The sequence below is a fragment of the Heterocephalus glaber genome, unplaced genomic scaffold (genome assembly GCF_053883595.1).
Source record: "Heterocephalus glaber isolate CG9 unplaced genomic scaffold, H.glaber_assembly_v1.0 deba00000331, whole genome shotgun sequence".
Classification (NCBI taxonomy): Eukaryota; Metazoa; Chordata; class Mammalia; order Rodentia; family Bathyergidae; genus Heterocephalus; species Heterocephalus glaber.
This window is the reverse complement of record NW_028258142.1, coordinates 14,141,360-14,164,956: the sequence shown is the minus strand read 5'-3', so window position 1 is coordinate 14,164,956 and position 23,597 is coordinate 14,141,360. Positions and strand designations below refer to the sequence as shown.

Below are 23,597 nucleotides of genomic sequence, written 5' to 3'. Positions count from 1 at the left end.
CTTTTCTTAATAAGAGATGAAATTTTGCAGCTAAATATGCAAATAAAAAAATACACATATATAAATTGTATCTATAGAATTATTTTATTGTCACTTCTATATTTCTAAAGAGAAAAATAATAGACTTTATTTTGCATTGTACCTTCATAAAATACCTTAATTATTTTATTTACTTATACTGCACAATAGAATGCAACCTCTGGAATTCTGGACCTGTTCTAGGCCTCACAGTTAGCTCTTTATATTCTGTTGAACACAACCAAACTTACAATACCTTGGCATGAGACATGTTCCATCTGTGGCCAGTCGAGATTAAGATAAAAACCTAATGATTATGTTATAATAAAGAGATAAACACAAATATTGCCCAAACTATATTTCTTTTATCCTGACTTATGCTGGGAGTCTTAATAGAGATGCTTAGCCTTGATTACCAACTTCATTGCATTGAGAGATATATGCCTATAAAATTAGTAAAGTACTCTAGGTCTGTACAGGTGTGTTTGTGAGTGTGTTTCCAAAAGCGATCAGCATGTGGATCTGTTAACTGAGGCTGCCCTGAATGTGTTTAGCACTATGAAATAGGCTTGCAACCCAGATTAAATAAAAGTGAAAGAAGGAAGAAGCCAGGTAGCACTTGCAAGATGAATTCTGCTTGAGTGGGTGTGCCCCTGTTGAGCCCCTTAACTGTGGACATTAGACTCCAGGTTTTGCAGTCTTTCAATGCAAATTTGTATCAGTAATTTTCCAGAAAGCTTTCATGCCTTCAGTTTTGGACTAAGGCTAACTCTATGGTCTCTGCTATTCTAAATGTTTTAGCTTCTTGGGCTGAGCAGCTACTGGGTCAGGATACAGACAACCATTATGGGATTACCCAGCCTATGATAGACCAATCCAATAAAATTGCTTTTATAATCATTCATACATATGATTCTGTTCCTCTTGAGAGCCAGAACAAGTATAGTAATAATGTACTGCTCTAATCTATCTCATCCTATAGATGAGATTTATTAAAATACAAATAAAATTCTCCCATATCCTGAGAGCATACATTATTGAGCAGTTTTTGTTCTTGAACTTTCCTCACAATTACTTAGCAGGACCTTAAATTCTTTAGCATTTTCTACCCTTCTCTCATGTTGTTTTGCAGTTCCTCATGCTGTGTTCTTTTTTGTTTATTTTTTGGAATAAAACCAAATTTATTTCTGAAATAGAAGGAACAAAGTATGCACTTGAATTCACTTTACAAAGTACATTAACAATAAAAACATATGTGCCATGTCCTACTTATTTCAACTTAATGATAAACATTGACATCTGAAAGGAAAAGATTCTGGCCCTTGTTTTGCAGAACCTGAAACTTGCAAAAGAACACAGGAAATGGACACTCCAAATTCAAACCTCCTGGGTCAAGGTGGAGGCTTGTTAACACTGACATTCCAGACAATGGAAAAATAAAGACTTTTTGCTGCTCACTTACCCAACAGCTCTCAAAGAGTTATTTACAGTTTGAAGTCTTGTCTCATCTTTCACTAACCTGTAACACTATTTTGAGGTCCAATACAAAGCGTGGAAGAATGAAATTCTCTTCAGTTTCAAATGAACTAACATACAAATTAGAAATTATCAAAGGTAACTTCATTCTCCTTGGAAAATAAACCACACAAATGCATTAACTGGTTTGAAAGACAACCCCTGCCATACTGGGGAATGAAACCAGGGCCTTTCCATTAAATTACATCTCCAGCCCCTTTTATTTATTTATTTTTGAAATTCTGAGACAGGGTCTGACTGAGTCATCCAGACTGGTCTTGAACTTGATACTCCTGCCTCAGCCTCCCAGAGTACAGAGTACAGGGATTACAGGTGTGTACCACTCTGCCTGGCTGAGAGATACTTGTTAATAAACCTGACAAGGAAAATTACACTACCACCCTTTTCTCTTGGCAATGAGAATCTATAAAATGTTAACTTCTTAAGTGTTTTCAGAAGTGAAATCATGTGAATTCTATCAAAATGGCTATTGCGATTGTTCAATTTGAGCAGACTGGGAAGCCTGCATGGATTTGCTGACTTGCAGCTTCTTCCCACTCATGCTTACCAGGTGGCTCTTGATGACGTTAAGCTCCTGTATCACTGTGCTCAGGTCTTCATGGAGTCTAACTATCGCACTCTGTACTTCCCCGAGAAGAACTTCAATGCAACTGTTTGCTTCAGGTTCCCTAGGCAGGTTCCCTTTGGTTGGCTGAAAACTAGAGCAGGCCATGGAGGGAAGGGTGTCTACATTTTGGGTGGGAAAGCTACCCAATTGCTGCTGAAAATATGACTTGCCTTATTTTTAGCAGAATCAGAGTTAGCTGGAAAAATTTCCAGTACGCTAGGATTGTCATTTTTCCTCTTCATCAGAAGACACCAGGCCCCTAGGAGTGAAGGGGAGGTGGGCACTGGCTGTCTTGTCTTTATGCTTAATAGAGGCAGGAGACCACTATGGATGAGGCAGAGCCCAGAGGAAAGGTCTGGGCAGATCTGGGGGTAAGTGGAGAACTGGCTTCTCTGGAGGGCCTGCATCAGGAGGGGACACAGAGGTAGCAAAAAAGGAAGATGTTCCCTCAGAGGTAGTTGAAACTACATCACAGGCGTTGGATACTTCTACTTCCCCATCTGACAAGCATGTAGATGGAGAGATAACAGAAGGAGGTATCATTGGCAAGGATGACTTTGGATCCTCATCGTAAAATAGAATCAGGTTGTCTGTTGATTTCCAAGCATTCCCTTCTAGTGGTAGTAGAGTTTCCCAGGACAGCATTGTTTCTGCAGGCAACTTAAGTTCTTGGTACTGCTCTTGTTTCAATCTTGCCTTGGAAGCATTTTCTCTACCAGGTAGTCTTTTGGGAAATGTCATGGAGTAGGAGGTACGCCGTCTAATCCCACATGCCTCTTCCCTCTCTTTATACAGTAACTGTTCATCCATCAGCAATGCTATAACTTGCTTAGACTTTTCCCAGATATAATAACCTTGGTCTTTTCCAGCTTCATCTATGTTTTGAAAGTCTTTTAGCATTTGAAGATTAAAGAACCCCTCTCTTCAATCCTGAATAACTTTCTTTGATCCATTCTTGATGAGGTAATCCATCAGGGTGAGGGATTTGTACACATGGCACCAGTTTTTCCCATGGTCAGTTAGTCTCTGCCATAGCATATTCATAACCTCTCCTGAATGCCACGGGTAGGACAAGTCTGAAGGTTAAATGGGGGATGAGAGCAATGGAATAGGAACGTGTATGATTGGTTTATAAAACTCTTGATGGCTGATCAGTCCTCACTTCTGCTGCTCCTAAGTACAAATGATTAATCTCCATGCTGATAAAATATCGATTTCCCACGTTTACGACAGCACAATTTACAGTAGCCAAGAAGACATGGAGCCAGCTGAGGTGACCATGGACAGTTACAGTTTTACCTGATACAAAAAACCGCAGCCCTCAGCAAAGACATGCCTCTCCTTAGTTGGCTGAAGACCAGGTATACGTCCTGCCGTCTCCTCCTAGATACAGGCTGTGCGTGTCCTCGCACACAGAATGCAGAACGGGTATTACAGAAAGGAGAAAAGACCATAAAGCACACTACAACGTCTTCCCGGTGCCAAGTCACCCGACAACACCCACACATCTGCCCTGACCGCTGCACGGGCCCCAACCACAAATATTTGCTCCGACCCCTGTACGTGCCAGATCCCTTCCTGATCCCATATAAAAATCCCTGCCTGACAGGTTTCTTGCCCTCAGTCGACCTGCACACACATGAATAAAGTCTGTGCCTCGTTGCCTTTCCCCCAAAAAGAAAGAATCAACTAATAATCAACCATGTGGCAGGTCCCATCCCAGGAAATGGAGAAATAGTTGCATCCTATGTTCTTCTTTATTGAGATGAATTATGAACACAATTTCTTCAACTACAAACATTTCTGGTAGTGTTTGAATTGAGGGCATTGACAAATCCAATTAAAGTTTGAGCAGAAATGGAACTGCTATTAACTATAAACAGAATATTCTAAGGTGCTCTAATAATCCCTCTAGCCCTAACCCCAAATGCTTATTATAGTAGCATTATTTTACATTTGAAAGATAAAAAACACTAACAATATCTTTGAAGTTTTATGAGCTCATACCAAAATAAGTCTACTTTACAGATCTCCCTGAATGTATTTTAGTAAGTTTCATTAGTATTGTAGAGCATATAAAATTAATATTTAACTGTGCTTACTTTACTCCTAAAAGATTAATATCACCAAAAGTTACACTACCATTGATTTTGTAGTACCTGCTACAAATTAATGAGTCCTTGATATATAAATATGTATAGCAGGTTATAAATAGCAAGCTGTAATATTCATATGATTTCATTTGCAGTAAGTTAGGGTTATTAAAAATTCTCAGCTAACTTGAGTACACGCTACACTAGAATCAGATTTAGATAGTAATATTAAAATTTCCAATGCCTTCATATATAATCAAAATCTCATTAGATTATGACCATCATAAAAGATCACATATGTAAGCAGAGGAGCCTGATAATTTGATTACTAGATCAATATATTAGATTCAGTAAATCACAAATTTTTTTATGTTTGTCAAATATACATTTGCATATTCTTGCATCATGAAAATATTTGGATATTTTGAATACCATTATAATTTTCCACTTGTTGAAAAATTGTAGACATTTGCTCATAGTTCACTTTTATTCTTTCAATTAAGAGTAGAATTTAATATTCTAGTCATCTAAGGCTGAATTTTTAAAGCACTATGTCCATTTGCTTGTGTTGAACATGTCTTTACTTTTGAGACTATTTTAAGTTTCACTTATTAAAATAATATGACCACTGACTTAATTTATCTTAATTAGACAGCTAAGACCACTATAAAAATTTGTTGTTTTTTTAATCTATGTTTATTTTCATAATTCCAATTTATCATTTCATCTAATTATTATATTTTAATAATTAAGGCAATAATTAAGTCTAACTTTTGTAGTACAATTATTCAGGAACATGACAAGCAGATATCTACTAATGAGATATAACATACATATTCACTTAATCTCAATTATGGCATATATTTTGTCTACTTTAATCTGTTGAGATTATTACTTGGGGATGAGAACTCTGTTGGAAAATGGACTAGTGATCATGCACGTTTTATTCTGGAAAAAGAAGTGTCTACATTTTTTTTTCATGTTCTAAGACTGTGTGAGGCTGAATTTAAGGGTGGAGGATTAATTCATTGGTATAGGAAATTTCAAGGCAATCCATCATTCGGGTTGTGGCATGAGTACGGATGGTTCCTTTTAGCCAGATCTATAGTAAGAATCTGGGATCAAAAAGCAGGGCTTAAAGATTTGAACATATTTACAAGTTGGTCAGAAAGGAAGTATGTACATGTGGGGCAAAAGAGACTATGGTTGCCAAAACTATTAGTGCCATTAAAAAGAAGCAAGCAATTTGCATCAAGACAATAGGAAAGATGATTTGAGGGAATCTCAGGAATTGTCCAGACCCATACATAGCAGGGTCTAAGACGTTGAAAGGTAAGTTCTTTGAACACTTCTCTTTTAGAATTGAGTCCCAGGCCACCTTGAGCATTCAGGGCTTTCTAGGGAAGTGTTTCCCCAAGTTCAAGCATCTAGGCACTCAAAGACTACTACAGCAATACTCCAAGTTGGACTAGTTATTACTTGAGTTGCCAACAAATCTCCGTGTTATCCTCAAAGGTCCCACCCAGATTTCAGAAGAAGCCCTGAGAGGTCATGTAAAAATGAATGACAAAATCACAGTGCCTGCTGGGAACCCCTAAAAGGATAATGAGTGAAGGTGTGGTAGTGAAGCTGAATATGCTTTGGGGGACTTAAGAAGTTATAGATGCAAGGAATGTCTCGTATCTGTGATGGAAAGCCTCACGCAGCAAATGGAGCCAGCCCAAGAAAGACACCACATGGGCTGTAGTTGACCACAAGATCATGGAGGACTCCTTTGGAATTCACATTTTACAATGACCTGGTACAGATGCTAGACATGGATTATTGGATTAATATTTTCCTTACTGAGTTTCAGTCTTACTTTGATGTAATTCCTCTCTATTTTCCTATTCCTCATTTGTGGTATGGAAATATTTACCTGGTGCCATTATATTTTTGAACTCTAACACTCTTCTTTTACATTTACATGGCCTCACAGCTAAGAGTTCAACTTGAGTCTCAGAAGATATTTTGGTCTTGGACTTCTCAGCATTTACTGGAAGAGTTAAGATTTTCACAGCTCTTAGAAATGGACTAAGTGCATTTTAATAATGAAAAAGACAAGAGTCTTTTGGAGCCAAAAGCCAGAATATAATGGTTTAGATCTAAAATGTCTCCCCAATGTCTTATGTTTTCTAAGGTGGGGATATTTGAAGGTGATTGGATCACTGGAGTGCTGTACTCATCCATTGATTATAGCTATGTTGTTATGAGGTGTGGTTTGATTAGAAAAAATGGGTAACCAGGGTCATTATCTGGAAGGGTATGTTTTGTCCCCTGTTCCTCCTTCTCTATCTGCTTCCTGGCTATCACAAGATGAGCAGTTTTCCTCTCCCATGCTGTTCTGCCATGCCATTTTTGCTTCAGAGGCAGCAAACTATAGACTGAACCCACTGAAACTCTGAGTCAAAAACTACTTCTCTTTCTTTAATTTCCAGGTGTCAGATACTTTTTCCCTATAATGGAAAAATAATTAATACAGTGACTAAAACTGTTACTAAAAAGAAAATATTAAACCAAAAGAATACAATGATTTTTCCTTTCTTCTTTTTTTTCTTCACTAAGCAAACAAAATACATTGTAAATGGATGTATGTTTTATTTGCTACATGTATGTGGTTCTTTAGGGTTGAGTAGAAGTTTAGCTACTCTAACAGAGATATCTAAAAATGGAGATGCACTATCAAATTAGAAATGTTTTTCTCTCATGTCATTGAGGTAAATACACTGATAGTCAAAAATAGCCAAGTAGCTATATTTCCCAGAGACATTGTGGGAAGCTGAGTAGTGACTCTCTGGTTTTAAACATGTATATCTGAATACCATGATCCCTGAAATATTACAATGGGTAGAAAAAATTTATGTTAGACAGCCCAAGTAATGCTTGATGAATAAAATAGTCACTGTATCTGAATTTAACTCCAATGGTTTATTGTATCAGATGCAATAATAATGCCTTGGAAAAATTCCTGCCACTAAATCTGCATATATATTTTATTATCATAGTTGAAAATAAACAATTTCTTCTAACTTTCAAAAAGCCTAGTTAAATTAATCTACCTGAAAATAGGTTACATTCATATCAAACACAGAGTTGGAATGGGAAAAATTGTCACTCATGAAATGAACAATGACAGTTATTGAAGCTGGTGAGAAATTTGAAAGAAAAGAGCTGGTAACATATATCCAGCACCCTTGTTCTAATATCATTCTTAGAAATTATTACTCTGAAATTATTGTGATTTTTGGCACTTTTGAGGGAGACATCATACTTGATATAGAGCACAAGCATCTGATTCAGCTAAATGTGATGAGTGTCAATAACAATATTGGCAGAGTAGTTTATGTTACATTCTCCTACCAGATTATACTTTGAGTTTATTCTCAAGAACCTACTTCTATTTTATGAACACGTATTTCTCAGATCCTGTTCAACTGAGCAATATCTTCAGGATTGTGAATATGTCTTCAAAAATCATTCAATAAATATCCATTAAGTGTTATCTATATTATAAACATTCTTCAAGGGACAGAATGGAGCAGGATTGAAGAAATTACACAATTTCTGTCCTCATGGAAATTACATTTGTAGATGTAAAAATACAAATTATAATAAATGTGCACTGTAGCCTAATTCTGCTTCCCAAGTCTAAGTTTAAGGGACGCGATACACTAATATCCTCAGCAGTACTCCGGAGGGGAACAATAGCTGGTGCTAACGTGCTGAGGAGGTAGCCGTCTGCAGCCTCAAGGAGCAGTGGATATGGAGGTTGTCACGGAGAGTGAATAAGGAGAGGAGAAAATAAACTCAAAGAAGTGAGGGAACTAAGTCACATCATATGCCACTGGGAGGTGTTTGGTTTTCACTCAGAATGAAAATGAACGCTATGGGAAAGTTTTGAGAAGTGATAGGTCTTTAAAATGTCACTATGCTGTGTTGTACCGTATACTGTAACAGGACACACTGGCAATCGGGGCAACAGTTCAAATGTGTTATAATAATATAAAAAGAAATGATGATAAACAGATGATAAATGACAGGTGTATATAGAACCTAATATCATGAGAGAGGCTTCTCCCATTGTTCTTTCATTTCTGTCTATAGGTGTGAAATAATGAAGTTTAATTCTTTAGGTTTTAATAGGTGTTAAATTCTTAGAGCAGCCCTATACAATACAATTTTGTATGGTGATAGGAATTTTCTCTTTGTTGTTCCACGTGATAGACACAAGGCACATATGAGGATTATAAATGTGATTTGTGTGACTAAAATGTAAAAGTTTAATTTAATCATGTTAATGTAAATGAAAATTGCACATGTAGCTATTGGTTATTTATTGGACAGTGTCATACCACCATATGATGGTTGTGTCCAGTGAGGAGAGAAATTGTTACTCCACATGTCAGATAAGACAGGAGGAGGTCTGGAGCCCTATCGATTTTCTGTTTCAATTTGAATGATGATTATGAGGCTGATTATATTATAATCACTGGTCTAACCATACCTTTATATTTTGCAATTTTTTTCTTTATTTTTTATTATTCACACAAAAACACACCAATTTAATACAAAAAGGTGAATAAGATGTAAGAATGGAAAGACAAGCATATTAAATGACTTCATAAAGAAGTTGAGCTGTAAAATTCAGAGTGATTAAACCTAGAAACTGAGAGTAAGTACAGAAATTATCAAATAAACAATTAATATTTAATTAGGCTGACAAATATGCATGCTCTTTAGTGAAAAGATAGTGAGCAAAAAGTCTTATAAACCAAAAAAGTAGTTTGGATTAAAATTTACAGAAAGATACCTGCAAAGGGAGAAAATGACGAGAACCTAAGTAAATATAGAAAAATCAGTTATGAACACTAAAAGATTCATTTTTTATGTTTAGTGGTAGATAAGTTTATAGGTGAATGATCATAGGGCCAGTGAGTTACATTCTAATAGTTTCCATTTTCTGTTTGAGATGGGAAACAGTGATATTTTGATAAGAAGGAAATTAATAGAGCTAAATTACAAAACTAACGAAAGTTAATGGTCAAGATAGCTAGAAAAGACTTTGATTGGCCTGAAGAGAACGGGATTATTCAGTTTGAGAGGAAAGTTAAAACAAAGAAAGTGATCAGAATTTGTATGAAGTTGAACAGAAATCCTTGCACAGAATAGTAGCATTATTAAGCTGCGCTTGTTCAATGTGTTAGAAATTTAAAAAAAAATCTACATGTATTATTATTTGATTTATATAGTATGTAATTCTTTGAGTAAGCCATGAATTAACTCAAGGGTAGTTGAGTTGGAGATGGATTGAGTCAATTTGCCAAGATCAGCTCTTGGCATTGAAATTGGCCCAATCATGGCAATCTGATGACAGGACTGTGCAAAATACACCATTCCATGACATCCTCTAACTAAAGAAAACCAAAGGCCATCATCTAATTAATTATTTGTTCACCTACTGGCTTCAGAAAGACATTATATATTAGATCAATATATCTGAAAGGGCTCAAGAAAGTGGGTAGCTGAAGAGATTTGAATTTTTGTTTTTCTGTTTTCTTTATAATCAAAATTTCCTTCGCCTCTCTCACTGAAACATGAACGGCAAACTCTTATGTTAGATTATAGAACCACAGAACAGACAGTAGGAAAGAGACAAAGAATTAGTGCCAATTTCAAATTGAATAGATGTATTGGTTTGGTAAAAAGGGCACTAAGCAACAGAAGAGATTACTGACCTCTCTTTTTGAACGATTTCTACTTTTAATTTGGACAGTCTGTGCAAAGTTATTTTATTTTCCTCTTTCATTCATCCAAGTTTTAAATTACTTCTTCAATATTCTCCCTATGAAATGATACTCACAATATACCTGCCTGTGTGGCAAGAATGTCCACCAAACCCATGATGGGCCCATAATCAGTTTAAGTATAACATCAGCTCTCCTTGTTGCCTACAAATAAAGTCATAGTTTATAATTTTTAGAGTGCAATAAGATATTTAAAAGCTTCTGAAGAAATTTAATTTAATGTGAAAATTATTGTTCAGTGGTGCTAAAAGTGATTAATCAGAAAACTGTGTATTAAAACTTTTTAAATAGTTCAGACAAAACCATTTGCTTTTTTTCAAATTGAATAATAAGCTATGAAGGTAAATGTTAATTTATCTAGACATAAATGAACTCAAAGAAAGGAGCAATACAAACACAGAAAATTGCTTTACCATATACAAAGCACAATCTTGTTTTAGATTCTTTCTTTATTTGGTAAAATAATTTCAGATATTTTATTCAAACTCTAAAATTTTATTAACTACCTGGAAATTTCCATTTTACCAGTGAAAATTTCCATTTTATGCACTGATGCCCAGTGCACTTTGTAACAATAACATGTGTCTGCATGTTACACAGAGTGGTGCTCCCAACTAAATATTTAATGGAATTAGCTGCTGCTCCCAGAATCAGTAATGGGATAATACATATGCATCTTACATTCAAATGTAATATTACTTGAAGTGAAGCTATCAAGGCCCAATTTGCTTCCATTTTCTTTTTCGTTATTGGTGTTTGTCTTTCCTTTGGCAAATACGAAATCATTTAATTAAAGAAGCAATCACATTACTATGTGTAATGAGATTATTCTATAAAAAGTTCATTTAGTTTCAAAAGAGCTATTATGGTTTACACTACAAGTCACTTTAAAGCAAGTGAATGACCCAAATAGAAACAAGAAAAATTTCTACTTAACGTATCTTATGAAAATTATGACATTGGCACATTTAATCTCTAGATCATATTAGGTGTAATTCTCACTAGGAAAGTAGTAAGGTGAAATTAATTTTTTAAAAACAGAAAGTGAAAGAATACTTCTCTAATAACACACCTTATACCATCTGAGAATCTCTATGATTAATATCTTAATTACTGCTTATGATATGAGAATTCAATGATGTGTGAAAGCAATATTAACTTTAATAGATGAGATGCAAAAATCAATTTCATTGTCACATGATGTTCACTATTACTAGCATGTTGATGTGCCACATTTACATAATGATGCCTTTAAGTAAAACCACTGTTTTTATTGAATTGAATAGAGTGACTTCATTAATTTCTTAACCTCTACTGACTTTTAAAAGATGAACACTATTTTGCATGGGAAAAATTGAAAAATCTTTGCTTATAATTTCTTTAAGCAGTACAGAAGTAATCAAAACTAATTTTTGTCTTTGATTCACTTATACAACATATACACTGCATTGTGTCATGTGGAGGGGAAAGAGAAGTGAATGGCAATATGGTCGTTGAATTAATAAAGTTCATGGTTTATTAGAAAAAGATAAAAGCATTTTGCAAATTTTGTCATTCTACTTTGGTTGTGATATGAAGGACAGCTGCTAAGAATAATGTGCCTGCAAGACCAAGGAATGTAATCTTTGGAGGAAATGGTAAGGTCCTTCCAAGGAAATGATATTTAAATGAGCCCTGGAAGAAGTACCAGATAAAAAGGAGCCAATGTCTGGACAGAGCTAAAGAAAATAAATCAGAGAATGAAGAGACCTAAATTGATCAAGAATGAAAGTGTAGGTGAAGGTCAGGGATCAGGGAAAGAGTCTGTATGAAGAAGTCAAAGGCAATGGCGGGGAAGGATTTTGCACTATATTTATACTTCTTTCTTGAACTTCTTTCTTTACTTAGCTCCAAAGATTTTACAGTTGCTTGGTTTCTCTTTTTATTTCTCTCTTTTTGTTCTCTCTACTTAATCCTCTAATTTTTTTAGCTCTATGTGGCCTAGTCCTCCAAACCCACTCTATTCTAGCAGTACATTGGTTTTCTGAATGATCTTCTCTAATGCCCTGTGTTTAAATATTATTTATTTATATCACAGATCCTCTATAATGGATTCCTGGAACTATGACTTCTGCCCTGGGTCACAGACAGTGCAGAGGACACATGCATTTCAACATCTGATAAATATTTCAAATCTATTGTCTCTAAGTGCAAAATCTAGGTGATACTCAAATGTTTGTAGAAATCCACCAATTGCTCATATCAATCATTGTGAATAATTCTTTATCATTTCAATATAAAAATGCTCAGCAAATTATGACCTTTTGTATATATCAGAAATCAAACTGTCAATTACTCTATTCCTAACACTCTAACACTCTTGCTTATAAAGATAAATAAAAATTTAAAATAATAAGCACATTTCTACCTGTTACAAGGAAGAGTGACCATTCTTCTCTTTCCTTGGAATATTTCTTTCATATGGCTATAATTGTAAATTCTCACTTTTTATGTGTACCTAAATATTTTTTTAGACCAGCTTTGTAGAATTTACAACCCTGCAGTGTCATTCTCAGGGACCTAAGAGCCATTCCTTCAAAATGTATTCATGAAGAAGAGATTCTCTGAGCCTCACTTTCTTTGTTAGAGAAAGGGCCTATCTTCAGCCCAGGGTGAATCCAGGTTGAAAACATATCAACATAGAAAACTATGATTCTTATTTATTTAATCATTTTACGGAGAAATTACTATGTGCTAAACTCTATGTATGCTAGGGATAAATTACTGAATAAAAGGATTGTGGAATATCTGCTCTCATAAAATTCCTTTTCTAGGTATAGTAATACTTGGCCAGACATTCGAAGCACTGGTTAGGGTTCTCTAAAGGAACAGAATCAATAGAAAAATAGCCAAAGGATCCAATAGCTACTCAGCCCAAGAAGCTGGAAGCTGCAGAAAAGGAGGCATCAAGGATACAAGGCCAGTAGGGGAAAAGAAAGAAGGGAATGAATTAATATGAGAAAAAAAAAATGGAAACAAAGTCTTTGTAGATAGGGAGGGATGGAGGGTTTAAAGAGAGGGCAGGGGAATGGAGAAAAAACAAGAACCAAGATGGATTATGTAAAGTTGCAAATTTCCAATGATGAATGTCATTATATTGTACACCTAAAATGTACCAATATAATTAATAAAAAAATAATGATGGCCTACAACATTTCTGCAGAATTGCTGCTGAGTCCACAATGAAGTGTGGAAAAAGAAGGAGTGTGATGGCTACAGGTAGTGGCGGTAGCAAAAGATGCATCTGCCTAGGCAAAATGAAACTGTCTAAAATGCAGGCATGCTTCCTCTTCAGTCCATCTAGGCTGCAAGCCTATTGGATGGTGCAATCCACAATCAATGTGGGTCTTGTCCTTCAATTTGCTGGCCTGCATGACAATCATCTCTGGAAACACCCACAGACCTACCCAAGAGTGTGTTATCCTAATCTGCTAGGTGCTTCTTACTTCAGACTATTTGATGATCACTATTAGTAATTACATCAGTAAACTTTAAATGTTATTTCCTTGATATACAAAATGAGGAAAATTCATAAGTTGTCCAATTTTGTGAAGAATAAGTTCTAAATTTGATACAAGTTCTTAGATTTAAAGTATTTTTGTTTTCTAACAGCTCTATGATAATACATATTGCAGAGCATAAATATACACACATATTTCAAACATGCACATGTGAAGCCCGTCAAAAAATACAGATGAAATATATAGTCACATATATAATGTTAATATTTATATTTTTAAAGACTAGTTCTCATTATATGCAGTAAGATTAAAATAAGTAATCAAAGAACAAAAAATATTTCAAGTTTTTGTAATGATTCATGTATTTAAGAAGACTGTACTCAAGCTGATGGTATAGTTCAGTGGTAGAGCCCTTACTCAGCATGTGTGAGGCCTTAGGTTCACTTCCCAAAATGGCAAAAACAAGATCAACATACTCCACAGTTTTATTATTAACAAAATACAAATGACAATAGAAGTAATAAACATGCCACATCTAGATCCCAGAACATATTTTTAACCTTTCTTTATCTCCTTTGAGTAACACTCACAAATAAGAGCAATGATATCTCATTTCTTGAGCCACTGTACTTAAATATATTTTTGATTCTATTATTAACCTCATGTTCCAGGTGATCCATATTACAGTCATGTTCAATATTGTTGTAAAGAACAGAAATTCCCCAACATAGAAAATCATTGTGCTAATACACCAGAGAAGTGAACCAGCATGTGGATCAGCCTTATAATGATGCCTTCTGGAGACTTGTAAGGCCATTAAGAGTCTGGAGCATGGTCCAATTATTTCCAAACAGGGAGTCTTTTAGAGCACTTTATTCTTCAGTGGGTAAAACTCAAATATTTGACTATCAATAGGGCTTGGACCCTAATGGATCAAAGTGAAGCCATCTGGTGTTAAGACACTAGTTTCTAGATATGAGGTTACCAGGGCAGCCAATGGTGAGGGGTGGATGCACAGGTATCTCAGGGAAGCAGCTACTTACCAACCTCCTAGTGAACCTCTTTCGCTATCTGAATAACAATGCAGCCAACCTAGTGTGTGCCAGGTGAGTAGCATCCCTGCCTAAAGAATTATGTGATCTTTTAGTGTTGCTTTTTCCTATTTCTCTTCTTCCTGTGTCTACATATGATAACACTTTCAGCCACTTCTCGCTTCCCTTTTCTTACTGTACTTAAAAATATTCTTGATTCTATTGTTAACCTCACATTCATGATAGGTCTACACAAAGCTTTCATTATTCCTGGGTTCCTTTGAGTTTTTGTTATGCCCTTTATTTGTTTTTCTATGTAATTTTAGTCTATGATCCCTGAAAAAGAGGATTAGACTGCTCTAATTAGTCACAATATGGAGGATATCCTTATGAAGTATGTATTTGCCAAGAGACTCATGCTGCTTTATTTAGGTGAGATGACTCTCCCTTTTATTTTCAGGACTAATCCCCTAATCAGCCTCTATGACCACTGAATTAGTCAGATTTCCAACACTAACAAAACACCTAAAATAATCAACATAAAAGAAGAAAGTTTCTGATAATAAGACCTTCTTCTGTATTTGTTCTTCCATGTACTGTGGAAAGAAAAAGTGCTATGAACATGGCTGGTCATCATCTTCCTTAATGCTGGAAACCACCATAGTACTTCTGAATGTGGCTTTTGGGAAGACATGCCCAGGAGAACCATGTTCAGCTTCAGTGGTCCAAATTTATATACTTCTGATGCGTGAGCAACCTTGGGTTATATCTGTATGGTCATAAGTGCTGTAGCTGTTTCTGTGGCTCTTAGACCACCTAGTGTGGTGTTATCCAAAACAAAGCAAAGAATAAATCTTGAATGGAAGAGGAAAAAAAAAAGGAGAAAGATTTATTTTGGCTTAGATTTTTGGAAGAGTCATTTCATGGTGAGTTAGCCCATCACTTTTAGGCCAGTGGAGAAGCAGCACATCAGGATATAAAGCATGTAATAGAGCAAAACTGCTCACTTCATGGCATCACAGAAGCAAAGAGTGGCTGGGGTAGCGCAATACCCCATAGGCACACCCTAATTATCTAGCGTTAGTCACCTGAAAAAGATTGCACTGCTTCTCAATGGTTTCACAGCCTGGCAACCAGGCCTTTAATACATGGACCTTTTGGGGACACTTACCCAAACTACAGCAGGCAACAAGGACGCACGACTTAGAGCAAAGATCTCATGTGTAAATAAACTCTCCTTGCTGCTCCTCTTAGCAGGGGCTGAACACATCAGGCATTGTGAATATCAAGGGTCCTTTTCCAGATCAAACCTACTCCTGTGGCTTACAAAACTAACTTATCTTACATGGTTACAATATTATTTATATTATTTTCCTTGTGAGATACTAGATAGCAAAATGATTAAAATTCAGAGGTTTAAGGAAAAGGTATTTTATTAACTGTACTTCAATTTCTTTTTTCCTAAATTACATCTGCAATTATGCATGGCCAGAAACGAATTTGTAAAGAGAAGAAAAAATTTGAGAATGTCACCTTCAACATGCAGCATGAAGTTCTCTTAGCCATTTTTACATTAATTATTCACTTAGGAACAAACTGAAAGAATAATTTACTGTGAATATGACCCATCATCATTGCTTTTTATACAATAAAGCCAGATTTGTCTTTGTCTATGGTGCCCAACATTATTGGAAAGCTAACAGGCAAGAAGCCATTAAAACAAACCCCAAAGGGTCATTGAAATGGATTTATAGTTTATAAATTCATGCCACATTTTCAGACTGTCACTAATGGGGCAATTACATTCTAATGACCTTTCACTAAGGGGGAGCCAAAAATATAATTCAGTTTTGTATAAATTAAAACAAATGAAATGGCTTTCAATATAGCACTGTTGACATCTCTCTGTAGAGAATCATCTTAGTAGTAAAAATTTTGAGATCATTTAGAAGAATAAGTATATTCAAATTTAATTTATCATGTTAGATTGCAAGAACCATAAATTTCATGTAAAGGTCCATCTAAGACTCATTTTTGAAAAGTTAATTTTGTCTCAAAGATGAGACCTAGGAGATGCATTCTTTTCTGATACAAATTAACATTTTATGTCTAAAGGCAAACTTCTTTAATTTACTCATATATATATATATTTCCCTTATAAGAAAAAATGTTATGTCTCTATCTTAATGTTGCCAATGAACATTTGTATCGTATCTATATCTATACACCTAAATTTTATCTATGATCTTAGCAAGACACAACGGTTTCAAATTTTCCAGGAAGATCTTATCATCTTGACAGTACTTCCCGGAATCCAGAAGCATTCATGTAACACAATATGTAAGAAAAAGCTTTCAGTTCTTCAAATTTTGACTAAACATATGGAGTAATGATACCTTTATATTTTGTTTTGGACTTACCCTCCTTAATTAAGTATTTAATTTTAAGGCATTTTCTTCCACATTTTTCCACCCTCCTTTGAAAGTTCTCACATGGCCTCTTAGCTGCTAGGCTAGTAGTTCTTCTGGCAGCTCAGTGTACAACTCTCTTCCCTCTTAAATATTGATACTGGTTCATAGCTACTGTTTCCTAGCATCTCAGGCATTTGTTTCTTATTCATCTGAGAAAGAACAGTATAAATAAAAAATATTTAACAAACGGTGTGCCTTTATAGATTTTCCTGTGTTTTCTAAAACCTTAGAAGCATTGACACATATGCTTTTTTATAAGTTTCTAGCTATCTGCTTTTTCCTGACTATAACAAATGATACCACACCATACCATCTATACCAGTAGTAGTGAACCTATGGCACAGGTGCTGCAGTGGGCTGTTTGTTATCACTGCAAGCTCTAAAAGGTTCTCCATCACTAATCTATACTAATCTCTATTAATTTAATTTTGCAGTTAATTACTGTTAATTTACTTAACAATGAAGTTGACTTTCTGTTACATTAATTTAGTCTGGTGTGGATGACGGGGGAAAAGCGCTAAATAAAATTGCGTAGTATAAAAATTTCATCAAAGTTATAAATAACTAAGATACTTTATATGTTTTGATTTAGGGAAATGGGCCAAAGGACCAAGTCATGGTAAACTTTAGCCTGAATTCTGGAGCCTCAATTCACTTTTGTAGCAGAATCCAAAGAAAATATTTTGTTGAAGTATAATAGCTTTGAACATTGAAAAGCAAAGCTGATAAGTAATCAGATGAGCTCCAAACATTAAGAGCACTAAGAGTTTCAAGAGAGAAGGAGCTATATAAAGTATCTCCTTTAGCCTTTAATGGGTTGCCATGTGTCACCAATTCCATCCTCTGTGGGCACATGCAACTGGTACACTGAAACAAGGAAAATTTGTTGTATCAAGACCAGTGACATGAAGCTTCTTTGACAAATTTTCCTTTACAAGGGGAAAGAAGAAAACCCTAAAATTTTTGTATTATGAGGACACTTGTGTTTTTTAGCACCTCATAAGAAAATAACGAAGGAATTCCCTAGGGCCCTGAATTAGGAAAAAAAGAATTTATAAAACTATGGTCTTCAAAACAGAAGAAAGAAGCAAAGGAAGTAAAGCAAGAAAAGCACTGATTAGCCGGACTAGATATTTGGCATGTCTTTATCTGTTTGCCCTTGAAGAGCTGTGAGATATTTATAGCTGAAGGAGAAGGATAAATAGCTCAGGTCTGCCACACAGCTCTAGGAGAGGTGTATAATCAGTAAAAAATCATCACTTTTACTTAACATTTTGTACCTGGTATTATCAAGTTGTTACTAATATTATGAAGGATAAAATGGATGCTATTGAAAATGCCTTTGAAAAGGTATCTGAATTTTTCTTAAGTCTAAAATATGACCTAATTATTAATTGTGAACTGTCAAAAAGAAGTCATCTTTTCTTATTTTCAAAACTGTCCTAAAACTTTTGAAAAAAATGCCGTGTTTGACTGGTGTATATATGTGTATGTACACACAAGCAATGAGCTTTGTACTTTCAAATACATTTAGTAATATAAGAAAAACTAAAGAGAATAAAAACTGTGAAAGGTACATATTATATATTTTACTTAGTATGTGTGTATTATTTGTTTATATTTCTATACTCTGCATTATTTTGTTTATAATAATTTCAAAAAACAAGAACACTCATTTTGTCACATTTGAATTATTGTTTTAATTCTCTTTCTTCTTTCATAGTAGAAGTGAATTTTATCTTATCAACACTTCACCTATCCTTTTATATTCTGTTCAACACACTCCAGCTTTTCATTGACCTCCTAGTGTTACTAATCTTTTCCCACACTGTCAACTTTCCTTTGCTATTGCAGTTCTTCAGTGAGTATTTAACCTTGCCTTAGTAACTCCAAGCAGTTTTAAGTTCTTCCAATTGAAACCCAGTCTCCTAAAGTTACCCCCAATCTCTGCAACCCTCTCTCTGACATCTTTTTTCAGTGCCTCCTAATTTACCACATACTCTTCAGGGGCTTCCATTCCAGTTCCTATTTTCATTGGCCCACCCAGTGTACTCATTCTGTATCAGTTACAACCATGGTAGTAAATTCAGAAAGCAAGTTTTAGGCTTCTTATTTGAATTCTTGGGATCACATCATAAAATTAACAATGTATGACTTGAAGTACTTCTTGGCTTCTATGTCACTACATTTACATATTTTCTAATTATCAACAACATTGTCTCAGTTTTCTCTGATTTCTATTCTATCTAATGGTAAATAAATGTGTTTTGCACAATGAGATATTTGCCATTCTCAGGCTTAGATTTTTCTGAATTTGCTTAAATACTACCTATATTCCAATTCATATTTTTCTATTTAACTACAAAACTGACATCAATATTTCTAACCATCAAAGACAGTTCAAAGCTGACATGTTGGTAACTAAACTCTTCACTTGGTTACTGAAATCACTTTCAGTTTCTCTCTAGAGTAAATTTAAGTTTCAACTTCATCTCGCAAACTGCCCATGTGCTCAAACTGGCCCTATTTCTCTACATTTAGCTCACTCTCAGTACACTGACCCCCAACCAATACACCATGACTCCTTCATTTTCCTCTATTTCTATGTACTTCATTACCCTGACCATATCTTCCTATAGCTTCCTTCCTTTCTTTCTTTCTTTCTCTTTCTTTCTTTCTTTCTTTCTTTCTTTCTTTCTTTCTTTCTTTCTTTCTCTCTCTCTTTCTTTCTTTTTCTTTCTTTCTTTTTCTTTCTTCCCTCCTTTCTTTCTTCTTCCTTCCTTTCCTTTCTTTCTCTTTTTCTTTCTTTCTTTCTTTTTTCCCTCCTTCCTTCCTTCCTTCCTTCCTTCCTGATACTGGAGATTAAACACAAGTGTTTCACACTGAGGTATCCCCAGCCTTTTTAAAAAAATTTTTTGAGACAGAGTCTCAATAAGTCAAGTCACTAAATTGCTGAGGGTGGGCTAAAACTTGAGATTCTGCTGGCCCAGCCTCCCAGAGTGCTGAGATTATATTCATGTACACCACACTTGGCTTATAGTTCTGTAAGTGCAACTTGCTGGCATTGGAGGTTTCACTCTTGCCTTTTCTTTACTTCTTGGTTGTAAGGTGTTCTTTCAAAGGCAATAAAGTAAGGTCTTATTAAAAAAATTAAGTCATAGAAGCCTGTTCTTAAAATCCACAATGGCTACTCTTTTCCCTTACAAAAATACAGAAGTATTAGTGTATCCAATACATTATCCTATGCTCTTGACACCCTAACTTTCCCAGGAGACCCTGATATCCCTACAATTTCTGAAATCATCCAAATTTTCAAAACTTACATTTTTTGAAACATGGTATTTCTTTTCTTAAAATATTTATGTACATATTCTCTGCCTCCATTGTACTTAATTCTGTGTTTCCTTACCATTTGCCTTCAGTGGGACTTCCCCGAGCTTTCATCTAACTTAGGTCCTCTTGTCAAAAAGACTATTACATTCTACAATTTTCTGTCAGTTTTTATTATCAATTTCTTCTTGATTTTCTGTTTACCTAATTTGTAGTTATTAAAATCTATTCTCTTTCCCAGGTGATTAGTTTCAGAAATCAGGGTGTGTGTCTGTTTCCTCATCATGTGTAATCTCAGAAAGTGAATCAGAAACTCGTTTAATGATGGAGTTCAGTAACCCAAAACATGCAAGTCCTAAATGAGTAAATGGGTGAATATGTTCATAGATTCTACACTTCTAAAACAATAAATTTTTCTAAGATTAATTACCTAAAGCTTTCTAAAAATAGTTAATTAAGAATGAAATCTATGTGAAAGATGAGCTAAAGCAGACACACAATATCATAGCACATTTTTTTTTTCATTTTTAAAACATTTTTTTGTACAGGGAACGAACTCAGGACCTTGCGCTTGCTAGGCAGGCGGCGGAACCACTGAGCTAAATCCCCAGCCCCACAGCACATTTTAAATGAATATTAAAACTACATTTGTCACTAAATATGTCCAAGTGTATTAGTATAAAAATTGTAAACAAGAAAGAAAAAATGAAATATTGCTATATTTCTGTCTACCCTCAACTTTAATGGTTTCTTTTTCTTTAATCAAAGATATATCATTAGCAAGATATTCCTGCAATTATTCAAGATAATCTTAGCCATTATTGTTACTTATTTGTGTAATATAAGAATGTGTGCTATGGCTTGTGTCTAGATGCTCCCTCAAAACGTCATGGGGTCATAGGTGGGGCTTTTCAGAAGCGGATGGATACAGAGTGCATGAAGCTGAGATTGATTCGTGGTACAATGCTAAATTAAGGGTGGATTAAGGGTGCCTAAAATATGAGAGGCTTGTCAGTTGTTTCTTGCTTTGCTACTTTCTGCCCAATACTGTTTCTCCCCTGCAATGCTTGTCTGCCATGCCACCATGCCTTGGAGCCAGCTGATTATGGTCTGAAACCTCTACAAACTGTGAGTTAAATAACTTTACTCCTTTAACTTGGGTGTAGGTTTATTTTTCTCAACAACAAAAAATATACCCAAGACATGTAGCTCCTTAAAAATCATAAAGCTCCCAAAACTCTTTTCTTTCCCATAAGATTTTCCACTTCCAGATATTTGTGTGCTATATTCAATATCAGTACTTCAATATATATGAAAATGATCTTAATTTTACAAATCAAATTTGAATTTTGAAAAAATTAGAATTTAGAAAAACAATTATGTGTATACCTATGTACACATAAGCATAAATATAAAGATACCTTCCTTTTTATTTGATTGATAATAAAATGCTAACATATTTTCATATACTATCAGCTTTCATTTATTATCATAGATTTTTTTGAGTTTCTTCTGTATACTAAGTCTGAGAATACCATGAATCATGTGCCTGCTGTCAGCTGTTTACATTCTCTAGTAATTTTGCGACTGTCACTGAATGGGGCCCAAAGAGGTTCCCCTAAAGAGGAGATGGGAACCTCAACTCACTCTGTGGAGTAGGTTTAATGACAGTTCAGTACATGCCAATGTAAAGACAGAATTACTGAGCAGGGAAAGTACTTCATTCAGCTTGAAGAGCTAAACAAAGTACAGTTCTGGTGAGACTGGTGCTGCAACAAAAAATGAGGCCAGCCTTTATAGATTTGCTGAGGTGAATTAGAGCCTGTTTGATCAGTATCTCAGTTTTGTATTTGCAAGATGGCTCCTGTAGAAGCCCTTGTATTGATTGATTGATTGATTCATCATTCATACATTCATTCATTCATGTGTGTTTCTATGTGTGTATTGTGTGTGTGTGTGTGTGTGTGTGTGTGTGTGTATGTTATGCAGGATGGAACCCAAAGCCTTTTTCCTGATTTACATTCCCAGACTTTTCTATTTTTTATTTTGAGAAAGGGTCTTGCTAAGGCACTGCTAAATTACCCAAGGTAGGCTTGAATTTGCTATCATTCTGCCTCAGCCTCTGAGTGTTAGGACTATAGTCTTTCAGCACTATACCTAGCTGAGCAGTGCATATTGTTAAGGGAGCAATTCCATCTCCATGGCAGGACTGGGCTTGGTACATATTTTCATTTTTAAGGGGGCTTTGCTGGAATCATAGACTGAAGACTTCTGGATGCTAATTGGTAATTCAATGTCCCTGTAAATGTCTTACTATGGTCTCTTTAGTCTCGAAGTGGATGAGAAAGGTTATGTAAATTCAGGGCTAATTACCCTTGTTTTAGCAATTTTAGGACAGGCATTTTCTAAATAATTAATATTTCTATATGCAGAACTGAGCACAGACATGACCAAAAGTTTTAAGGTAATAAAGAAAAGAGGCACGTACGAAAATGAAGGTCAACCCTTGTTCTGCTTGTAGTTACTTATCTGGCATCTGTAGGCCCAAAATAAATGTCTTTTTTAAAAGCAAAAACTGCTCTTAAGTCTCTGATGGCCTCAGAAGAAAACACAGATCATGCTTTTAATAAGTAATAAGTTAAAGACCCTGGAGTTTGTCCTCTCTTCCTATTGTGTCACTAATTGTATCCAATGAATATTAAAAATGACCACTAGTAATTCCACTTGCAGCAATAAGTCCTAAGAAAGATTATGAAAATATGCTATTATATCATTACATGGGAGAACTTTTTTTCCAGAATGATATTAAATGGTGTCAAAAGAAAGTGGATTAAGAACACTTGATTAAATGAACTTCCAAAATAATCACATCAATTAATAGGGCTGTAGTTCATATCACACACTATGAAGATTATTATGTAGGCATTATATAAAATTAGGAAAATATTTACCAAATAAAGTAAATATATATATCCACCCACATATATTTAGCATATATATATTTAATTCACAATTAATAATATTATGAGAACAATGACAAGAAAACATCAAGATATCTTCATATGTTAGAAACAGGTGATCCATTCACACAGTTTCTTGTATTAAAATAAGGAAAAGTAATACGCTAAGATTCCTCAATTCTGGAAATAAGGCATTTTGCCTTTATGT

At 34.9% G+C, this 23,597-nt stretch overlaps 1 pseudogene; it reads right to left on the bottom strand.

Moving 5' to 3' along the window:
* Positions 1-2,020: 2,020 nt before the first annotated feature.
* Positions 2,021-10,194, bottom strand: LOC101720138 (ENTH domain-containing protein 1 pseudogene; annotated as a pseudogene).
* Positions 10,195-23,597: the final 13,403 nt, after the last annotated feature.